The following is a 10,766-nucleotide window of genomic DNA, read 5'->3' on the forward strand; positions in this document are numbered from 1 at the left end:
CCCCTACCCACGTGCCCCCCACAACGCCCTAAGCTTCCCCCCCTCCCCGCCCCTCACCCCACCCCCCTACCGTCCCCCCACACCCCCGCCCCCAAACCCCCTACACCCCCCAACACCTCCCCGCGGTCGCCCCTTCCCACTGCTCCCACCACTCCCCACACCACGCGCCCCCCTTACCCCATCCCCCCCCACCATCCCCGTGCCCTACTCCACCCCCCCCCCAAACCTTATCACCCCACCTACACCCTACCCGCGCCCTACCCTTACCCCCCCTACCCCCCTATTCCCCACCCGCACCCTACCCCATCCACCCCCCCTCCGCCCCCTACCCTACCCCATTCCCCCCCCCCACCCCCCGTGCCCCTATCCTACCCCCCCCCATCCCCCCACCCTACCCCCCTCATCCCCCCCCCGCCCCCTATCCTACCCCCCCATCCTCCTCACCCTACCCCTACCCCCCCTCATCCCCCCCTGCCCCCTATCCTACCCCCCCATCCCCCCCACCCTACCCCTACCCCCCCCCCCCATTCCCCCCCCCACGCCACCTATCCTACCCCCCCCATCCCCCCCACATCCCCACCCTACCCCCCCCATCCTACCCCTACCCCCCCCATTCCCCCCCCACGCCCCCTATCCTACCCCCCCCACACCCACTATCCTACCCCCCCCCATCCCCCCGCCCTACCCCTACACCCCCCCCCCTCGCCCTACCCCATTCCCCCCACCCCCGCCCCCTATCCTACCCCATCCCCACCCCGCCCACCCGCCCGACCCCGCCCACCCGGCCCACCGGCCCTACCCTGCCCACCGGGCCCACCCGCCCGACCCCGCCCACCCTCCCTACCCCGCCCACCCGACCCCGCCCACCCGGCCCACCCGCCCGATCCCGCCCACCCGGCCCACTCGGCCCACCCGCCCTACCCCGCCCACCCGCCCACCGGCCCACCCCCCCGACCCTGCCCTACCCGCCCACTCGGCCCACCCGCCCAACCCCGCCCACCTAGCCCACCCGCCCGACCCCGCTCACCCGACCCACCCGCCCGACCCCACCCACCCGGCCCACCCGCCCGACACCGCCCACCCGCCCGACCCCACTCGACCCGGCCCACCCGCCCTACCCGACCCACCCGCCCCACCCGCCCGACCCCGCCCACCCAGCCCACCCGCCCGACCCCGCCCACCCGGCCCACCCGCCCGACCCCACCGACCCGGCCCACCCGCCCGACCCCGCCCGACCCGGCCCACCCGCCCTACCCCGCCCACCCGGCCCACCCCACCGCCCCTCCCCCTGCGCCTCCCCCTCCCCCGCCCCTCCCCGGCCCCCTCCGCCGCCCCTCCCCCTCCCTCGCCCCTCCCCGACCCCCTCCGCCCACCCCTCCGCCTCCCCCTCTGCCCGTGCAGGGCCACCCTCGGGCCACCCTGCCCCGCCCGACCGGCGGCGGGTCGATTCCCGGAATCGACCCTCCGCCGGTCGGGCGGGGCGGGGCGGCTCGGGGGTGGCCCTGCGCGGGCGGAGGGGGAGGCGGAGGGGGCCGGGGAGGGGCGGTGGAGGGGGAGGGGGAGGGGCGGCGGAGGGGGCCGGGGAGGGGAGGGGCGGCGGAGGGGGTCGGGGAGGGGCGGGGCAGGGGGAGGGGGAGGGGGAGGGGGGGCGGCTGGGCGGGGTAGGGTGGGTAGGGCGGGTGGGCGGGTAGGGGGGGTAGGGTGGGTGGGCGGGTGGGAATGCGGTGGGATAGGGGGGGGGGGGGGGGGGGGGAATGGGTTAGGGCAGGGGGGGGGGTAGGGGTAGGGTGGGGGGATGGGGGGGGTAGGATAGGGGGCGTGGGGGGGGGACGGGGGGGGTAGGATAGGGGGGGAATGGGGGGGTAGGGGTAGGGTGGGGGGATGGGGGGGATAGGATAGGGGGCGTGGGGGGGGGGACGGGGGGGGGGCAGGATAGGGGGGGAATGGGGGGGTAGGGGTAGGGTGGGGGGATGGGGGGGGGGGTAGGGTAGGGGGGGTGGGGGGGGTAGGGCTAGGGGCAGAAGGGGGGGGGGGGGGTAAGGGTAGGTGGGGGGTAGGGGTAGGGGCAGAAGGGGGTGGAGGGAGAGGGGGCACGGGGAAGGAGTTAGGGGGTGGGGCCCATGGGGCCGGCGTTAAGGAAGGGGGGGAGGAGTTGAGATTGGAGGGGAATGGGAGTTAGGGAGTGGGCTTATGGGGAGGAGAGTTGTGGGGTAGGGAAGGAAGAGTTGGGGAAAGGGTGCATGGGTGGGTGAGTTGGGGGTGGCAAGGGCTGGCGCATGGGTAGGGTAGAAGGGGGAAGAGGGCATGGGTGAATGGGAAAGATCGGTAATGGGTTGGGGGAAGGGGTCACGACGACGGCCTACCCACGGTTATTGGGTGATTGAGTTTGATTGGGACCACCATGCTCACGATTGACATAATTGTTATTTTGGCTTGGAAAAATTATTAATTTAAAAAAAAAAATCTTCTTCGACGTTAAATTAATTTAATATGAAAATTTTGAAAAAAAATTGAACTTACCTTTCAATTGCGATAATTCTTCGTTGAATATGTTGTTGATAGCAATATAGTTGCTCCACAAATTCACGTCTTTCAACGAACTTCAGAAAACCTGGATGTGAGGTAAGTAGTAGTGATAACGAAATTTAATATATAAGTGAAAATACGAAGATGTTTTTCTGTACGATTAATGTGGGATTAATTTGTTTTAGAATATATTATAAAAATAAAAATAAAAAAATTAGTTGTTTAGTAAATATTATATACTTTAACTATTAGAATAATTAATATAGAAGTTGTAGTTTACAATTTGAATTTCAGTGATTGATTTCATAAAAAAATTTAGTTTATGTTTTTCAATGAATTGTAGAATAAAATAATAAAGGTAAATAAATCTAACAAACTTTTGGAGGGAAATATTTTCGCGAAAATTTTTGGAGGGAACAATTTTGGAGGGAATATTTCATTCTTTAAGCTATATAATATTCTTAGGAGACTCCATTTGTATCATTCAACATCTTTTGTTTGAAATGGATGGATTGTTCTGATGGTGAAGTTTCGGTTTATACACCATCAACATCTTCATCGCATAACAACTCTATTCATATTGATGAATATAGCAGGAATTCTTCCACTATGAATAGAAAGTCAATTCTTCCACTTAGTCCCGATTCTAAGGACTATGAAAGCAGCGGTGATGAAGAGCATGATGGTGAAGTTCAAAAGAATGGAGTGTCACGATGTCCACTTAGTCCTAATTCTGAGGACTATGAGAGTAGCAGTTGTGAAGAGCGTGATGGTGAAGTTCAAAAGAATGGAGGGTCACGGTGTCCACTCAGTCCTAATTCTGAAGACTATGAGAGCAGCAGTTTTGACGTGCATGATGGCGAATTTCAAAATAATGGAGTGTCACGGTGTCCACTTAGTCCTAATTCTAAGGACTATGAGAGCAGCGGTGATGAAGCGCAGGATGATGATTTTCAAAAGAATGGAGTGTCAAAGTGTCCAGTTAGTCCTGATTCTAAGGACTATGAGAGCAACAGTGATGATGAGTGTGATAATGAATTTCAAAAGAATGGAGTGTCAAAGTGTCCAGTTAGTCCTAATTCTAAGGACTATGAGAGCAGCGATAATGAAGCGTGGGATGATGATTTTCAGAAGAATGGAGTGTCAAAGTGTCCAGTTAGTCCTGATTCTAAGGACTATGAGAGCAGCAGTGATGATGCGTGGGATGATGATTTTCAGAAGAATGGAGTGTCAAAGTGTCCAGTTAGTCCTGATTCTAAGGACTATGAGAGCAGCAATGATGAAGCGCGGGATGATGATTTTCAAAAGATTGGAGTATCACAATGTCCTCTTAGTCCTGATTCTAAGGACTATGAGAGCAGCAGTGATGAAGCGCGGGATGATGATTTTCAAAAGATTGGAGTATCACAATCTCCTCTTAGTCCTGATTCTAAGGACTATGAGAGCAGCAGTGATGAAGCACGGGATGATGATTTTCAAAAGATTGGAGTATCACAATGTCCTCTTAGTCCTGATTCTAAGGACTATGAGAGCAGCAGTGATGATGTGCGGGATGATGATTTTCAAAAGATTGAAGTATCACAATCTCCTCTTAGTCCTGATTCTAAGGACTATGAGAGCAGCAGTGATGAAGAATAGGATGAGAGCAGCAGTGATGATCCAATGATGGAGATGTTGCCAAGAAATATTGTATCGAGGAGTAGGAGCAGACCTTTTCGTATCAATGCAAACTATTCTAGTTATACAAGGGGTAGAGCAGAATATCTGACGAGAAGAAGTTATATCGGCGCTCTCATTTCAAGTGAATGTTGCCAAAAAAATTGCTTGAAACGTATGGATTTCACATTTGCATTAGAAAGCAGGAAGAGATATTTGTCAATGAATAAAAGCATGCAAAACTCATATTTAGTTGGCTGCATGCAATCTACATTGTCAGGTTATGATTATCATATTAGGAATTTATTATTGTGTAGAAAAGCTTTCAAAATGTTTCATTCAATTGGGAATTTTCGTCTCTCAAGAATTCAATAAAATTTGGAAAAGGATCCCACATTTTATTCAGAAGTACGTTATAAAAGACAGTTTGGGCCATTATCAAATACTGCAATGTCATGGATGAAAGATTTCTTTTCAAAGCATGGAGAGTGTATGCCAAATAGAGAGACAATACATATTCCAGATAATTTTTCAAGACGAGAAATCTACAACTTATACAAAGAATATGCAGAAAGTGCTGAGGGACAGGGCCAATTTATTACATATCAATATTTTGTGAAGATATGGAAGAAAGAATTCAATAATGTTCGTATTCATAAGAAGACAAGGATGGGGATTTGCAGTACATGTGCTTCTCTTAAATAAAAAAGGGACAAATGTGAAGGCTCAGAAAGAGGTAAGTGTTCATAACTTTTACTTTCAAAATTGTATAGTCATCAACTATGAAAACATATTTCTTAATGAATTTCTTTTATGTTGTGTAGATTTAATTGTCAAAGAACTTCAGGAGCATCACGAACAACAAATAAAGGAAAGGAAGAAGTTGTACAAGCATCGAAAGAAGTGTTATGATAATCCAAATAAATATTTGGGTTTGAGAATTGATGGTATGGACCAGAAGAAAACACTTTTACCACATTTTGTTCGCACACCCAAAAATCTACAAGAGGAAAATTTTATTCAGTTTCACTTGGTCGGTTGTATGGTCTTCAATGGGAAAATGTTGCCAAGGGTGTACTTCACAGCTCCAAATATTCATAATGATGCAAATCTGACCATAACCATAATTCATGATGTGATTTCTCATTGGTCTGGTAATCTTCCTGAAGTTTTGTATCTACAATTGGACAACACTTGCCGTGAAAACAAAAATCAGGTTGTTTTTGGGTATCTGAACATGCTTGTTGAATTGAGAATTTTTCAAAAGGTAAAGGTTGGTTTCCTTCTTGTTGGGCACACTCATGACCATATTGATCAGATGTTCAGTCGTTTCTCAGTCACATTGAGGAGGAAGGAAGTTGGGAGCTTGCCATCACTAATTGAATGTATTAAGAAATCATACATGCCAGAGCCTGCTTTTGAAGTGTTGGAAGAAAATGTTGACATGCGAAGATTTATTCTAGGATCATATGGTGAGGGGAAATGCATTGAACAACTTAATGATATTAGCTTCCAACATCAATTTCGTATAAAAAAAATTGATGGGAAAACACTAATATGGGGCAAGAAGTTTTCAACTACTACAGAATGGGCACCGTCATCAGGTTTGCAATTTTTGAAGTTCATTCCAGATCGTCCAATATTTGCATCAAAAATATTGTTATTACAATCAGTTGGTGAAGTTCAGAATGCACGCAGAAAGAATAGACATATAAATTATTCTGATTGCCTAGAAGAAATTAAAAAATGTATTAGATATACATATGAGTACTTTGACATTGCTGATTATGTTTGGTGGGAGTCATTTTTCAATAATCAAAGTGATATCATTTCAACAACAACCAATGAAGATATACCTTTGAAAAATCCATTTATTTGGCCACAAAATGTGTCGAATGAACAAGAGGAAGTAAACATTGTTGAACAGCAACAAACTCAAGGTATTATTAATTCTTCACAGGCAATGGAAAGAGAGATGTATATTGGTTCCAGAAGATCTCGTGCACAACGTGAAGCCATGGAAGACCTTTATAGGGGTTCAATACATGATATTAAGGAGGGTTGCATGATTGCAGTGCTAGCAGATGGAGATCCCAAAGGCTATCCATTTTGGGTTGCTAAAGTTATAAAGGTCTTTACAGAAAATGAGGATGTTACAAGTGTTGAAGTACATTGGTATGCCACAAATACACACCCATTCAATGGTGTGTATAAGCCAGAGATGGTAGTTGACAAAAAAAATGGTGGAAAAAGAAAAAGAAAGGGTACAAATATAAATCGCCGCCGCACAGACATATTACAATTGGAGGATGTTGACATACTTGTTTATGACTTCAATTTAACAAAGAGAAGAACTCTTCGCTTCAAGACGATAGAGATTCTGAAAAGGTTGTTACCAGAAGGAATAGTGTTGACATGGGAGTCTGCTGAAAACAGTCGTAGATCTAGAAGACTTTTGAAACCTGGAATGTTGGGCATGCATGTGGACTCAAATGGGGCACTAGTTGATGAAAGAGAAGAATATGGAACATCTTCATCAGCATCCAGTCACTCATCTGAAGATGTGAATTGTGATGGTGTGCAAGAAAATATGAGTGATTTTGAATAATTGTTTAAGACAGATTATATAACTGATGTATGCATCATATCTTCAAATAAAATTAATTTTTTCCATATGTTGTTAAATGAGAAGTTATGAAGCATTTTTATGTTGTTGGATTATGTCTTAAGTATGATAAATTTTATTGTTTAAATATCTACAATGCAATATCAAATTAGAGATATAATGTCTGTTTTATTCAGTATACAAATAAAGACTTTTGATTTCATTGAGTGATATACTTTGTTCATAATGTCATGGTTTTTTAATTTTATAGTTGAAAAAATTTCAATTTCTTTTGTATCTAGCATGGTGTGGCTGAAAACATGTTAAATTTATACTTAGGAAAGAAAAATGATATTCTACCAGAAACATTAATGTGTTTTTTCCTTAAAAATTAACTTTGTTTGAGACATAAAAAAATGGTTTTATTAGCATTTTTTAAAAAGTTTTAAAATTGACCCTAAAAAAAAAAAACGTTATTCCAGTAGCATCACTTTCGTTTTGAAGCTATATTTTGCACAAAAATTTCGTAGTAAATTTCATAGTCACCGTCATTTTTAAAACACGTTCAAAATTGGCACCTAAAAAAAAACATCGTTCAGTATACACACTTTTCGTTTTTAGCACTGTTTTTGATGTTTTTTGGGGTTTTTGGGCCAGAGTTCCCGTTTTGAGTTTATAGTTCCCGTTTCAAAGTTTACATTGTTTTTGGTCGACGCATTTCGAACCAACGAGTGTGGTTCATCTTTAGGACACGATGAAGAACCAGATCTAGGAACAAAGTTAAATAGGAAGACATTTCAACCTAACAGCTAGAAGTTAACAATTATATTTGACTGGTGGAGGGACAGGAGAGTGTTTAATAATATTTAGATAATTTATAAATTTATTGAATGTTTATTTTACTAAAAATATAAAACCTTCAACGGCTATATTTGGTAATGGTTTTAAATTTTTGAATAAAATATTCAAAGAATAACTAATCATGATTTTATTTCAATTAGATTATAATATATTAATAAATTATATATATATATATATATATATATATATATATATATATATATGTTATTTAAATCAATATATATAACATAAAATAAAGTGTTTAATCTAAATATGAAGAATTAAAACTAAAGTCTAGGGTTTTAGAAATATTTGAATCTTTTTATATATTTAGTAACGGCTATAATTTATGAATATAATAATCAAAGATTAAAGATAATAACTAATCATATTTTTAATGAACTATATTTATTTAAATTATAAAATATTAACCACCTATATGTTTAAATTAATATTAACATATTAAGGTTATACAATATTTAATAAAAGATATAATCTAAATATAAAGAAACATTATTTATATAAACATACTAAGAAGAATCAAATATTTCAAAAAATATGTTTAAATTAATATCAATATACTAAGGTTATACGATATTTAATAAAATGTATAATCTAAATATAACGAAACCAAATTAATTATATATGAAAAATGAAGATTGGGGTTTTTTGAAATATTTGATTCTTCTTAATTTGTTTATATAAATAATGTTTCTTTATATTTAGATTATATGTCGATATTAATTTAAACATATAGGTGATTAATATTTTATAATTTAAATAAATATAGTTCATTAAAAATATAATTACTTATTATCTTTAAACTTTAGTTATTATATTCATAAATTAAAAAGATTACTAAATATATAAAAAGATTCAAATATTTCTAAAACCCTAGACTTTAATTTCAATTCTTCATATTTAGATTAAACACTTTATTTTATGTTATATATATTGATTTAAATAACCAAATTATATATATATATATAATTTATTAATATATTATAATCTAATTGAAATAAAATCATGATTAGTTATTCTTTGATTATTTTATTTAAAAATTTAAAACCATTGTCAAATATAGTTGTTAAAGATTTTATATTTTTAGTAAAATAAAAATTCAATAAATTTATAAATTATCTAAATATTATTAAACATTCACCTGTCCCCCCTAGTCAAATACATTTGTTAACTTCTAGACGTTAGGTTGACCTATCTCCCTATTTAACCTTCTTCCTAGATCTGGTTCTTCATCGTGTCCTGAAGATGAACCACGCTCGCTGGTTCGAGACACATCGACCAAAATTTTCAATGTGATTTCTTCCGAAAAATTCTCTATACAATATTCCAGTGCTTCATCAAGCAAACCAAGGAGCATCGAAGACTCTGCGCACTTCTCCATGTGAAGGTGAAGCTATGATACACCATGAAGACATCCATCACTCAGCATCACTGTAGCTCGACATGCACTCCAACAACAACACAAATGTACCATCATTGTCATGTCAAGTCATGTCGAGTCAATTCATGAGTCATGTTGCCCACATATCCACTATGGGCTTGTTGTCAATCAATGTGATGTAACGTGGAATTCCAAGAGACCCACTTGTTGAACATAGAGTCATGTAAGTCGGAAAGTCATGGAAGTCGAATGGTCATGAGGGTAGTCAAACAACCACAAGGGTCAGTTTCACCCTTGGCTATAAATACCCCCCTCATTTGTACATGAAAGAACTTTTCACCTTAACTTGTCCCACATAACCAAGAGAGTTTGTAATCTTTTCTTTGAGGAGTAAGTAGTGGCTCCAACGCCCCGCTGACGGGGTTAATGATGTATGGTGTAACAATGTGTCTTGGAACTTTCGCTTAATTCAGAAGCTTGTCAATAGGCCAGCACATTTTCACACATGTATTGTATTTGTTGTAAGACTGATCTTTAACACTTGTAATGCATGTTTCTTTAACCATGTGTTCTACATATGAACTGATTCATTTGTTGTAATGCATAATCTATTAATGGAAATGTGTTGTATATGTTGTTAATGTTGTCCTGTCCATGTCGACTACTCTTTCGGACATCATACAGACCTTTCACATGAATCTTGTTGTAACAACTGTTGCACTCATCTTGGACTAATCTGTGAGTGTTGTACGTGTTATCTTGTCTTATATGTTGTGACTGTCGCATCTGAGTTGACTACTCCACTGGAAGCTGTGTATTTCCTTTGTGTTGTGCGTTCCTAGTTGAGTTAGGATTGATCCCTTTCAACCTGAAACTCACCTTCACCTTTTTCCCCTCACAATGAAACAAACATTGACACAAGTAAACTTACACTCACTAGGCACACGAACCTCACTTCTTGAAGATAAATCGAACCACTCTCATGTGCTGACAAGCAAGAGTTGACGAAAATCCTTAAGACAACAGCAACAGGGCCATCATACCGGATGGGACTCCCACACCAAACGGTGTGAGGTCTAATTGGGACTTCATACCGAGGTGATCCCTTGAATGTTGGTGGGTCCAACTGTTGGGGGGAAAAGTATCTAATGTAGAATGCCTCTATCCCACTCTGAAGGTGATAGTACTTCAGCAACAACTGAATGCAAAGCTATTCAAAGTTTCTTCTTTATGAGATGAGAGAGGGAAGAAAAGGATGATCTACTAACCGTTATCTTGCACTAATAGTCGATCCAGTCTTCACTCCTTGCTGCTTGCTCCTAGCTCCTTGCCCTTTCACCGGCCCAGCTACACACAGATCCTGTAAAAGCACAAGAAAAGGAAACTACAAGAAGCATACATCCATAATCGATTATAGGATTAGCATAAATCAAATATACAAGCATCTATTCATCATAAAGACACATGCATATAGAAGAACCTCAAATACTTTATTGATAATAGAAGTAAAGTTCTGAGAGAGTTACAACCACAATGGGCCCAATCCAGCAACACCTCCCAGCTGAAAGAAATCTCCTCTTCACCTCCTTCAAGCAAAACACCCAATAGCTCTATACACAAACCAACAACACTTCCTTACTTGCACAAAATTCCAGCCTCCCTAGACCTCATGAGAGAGATCTATATATAGGGTTTTGGAGAAAGGATGAGTCATCTTGAGACTGGCCTGAAGCTGAC

The sequence above is a fragment of the Pinus tabuliformis genome, chromosome 4_2 (genome assembly GCF_031772625.1).
Source record: "Pinus tabuliformis cultivar Carrire ecotype Pingquan chromosome 4_2, CPIR1, whole genome shotgun sequence".
Classification (NCBI taxonomy): domain Eukaryota; kingdom Viridiplantae; phylum Streptophyta; class Pinopsida; order Pinales; family Pinaceae; genus Pinus; species Pinus tabuliformis.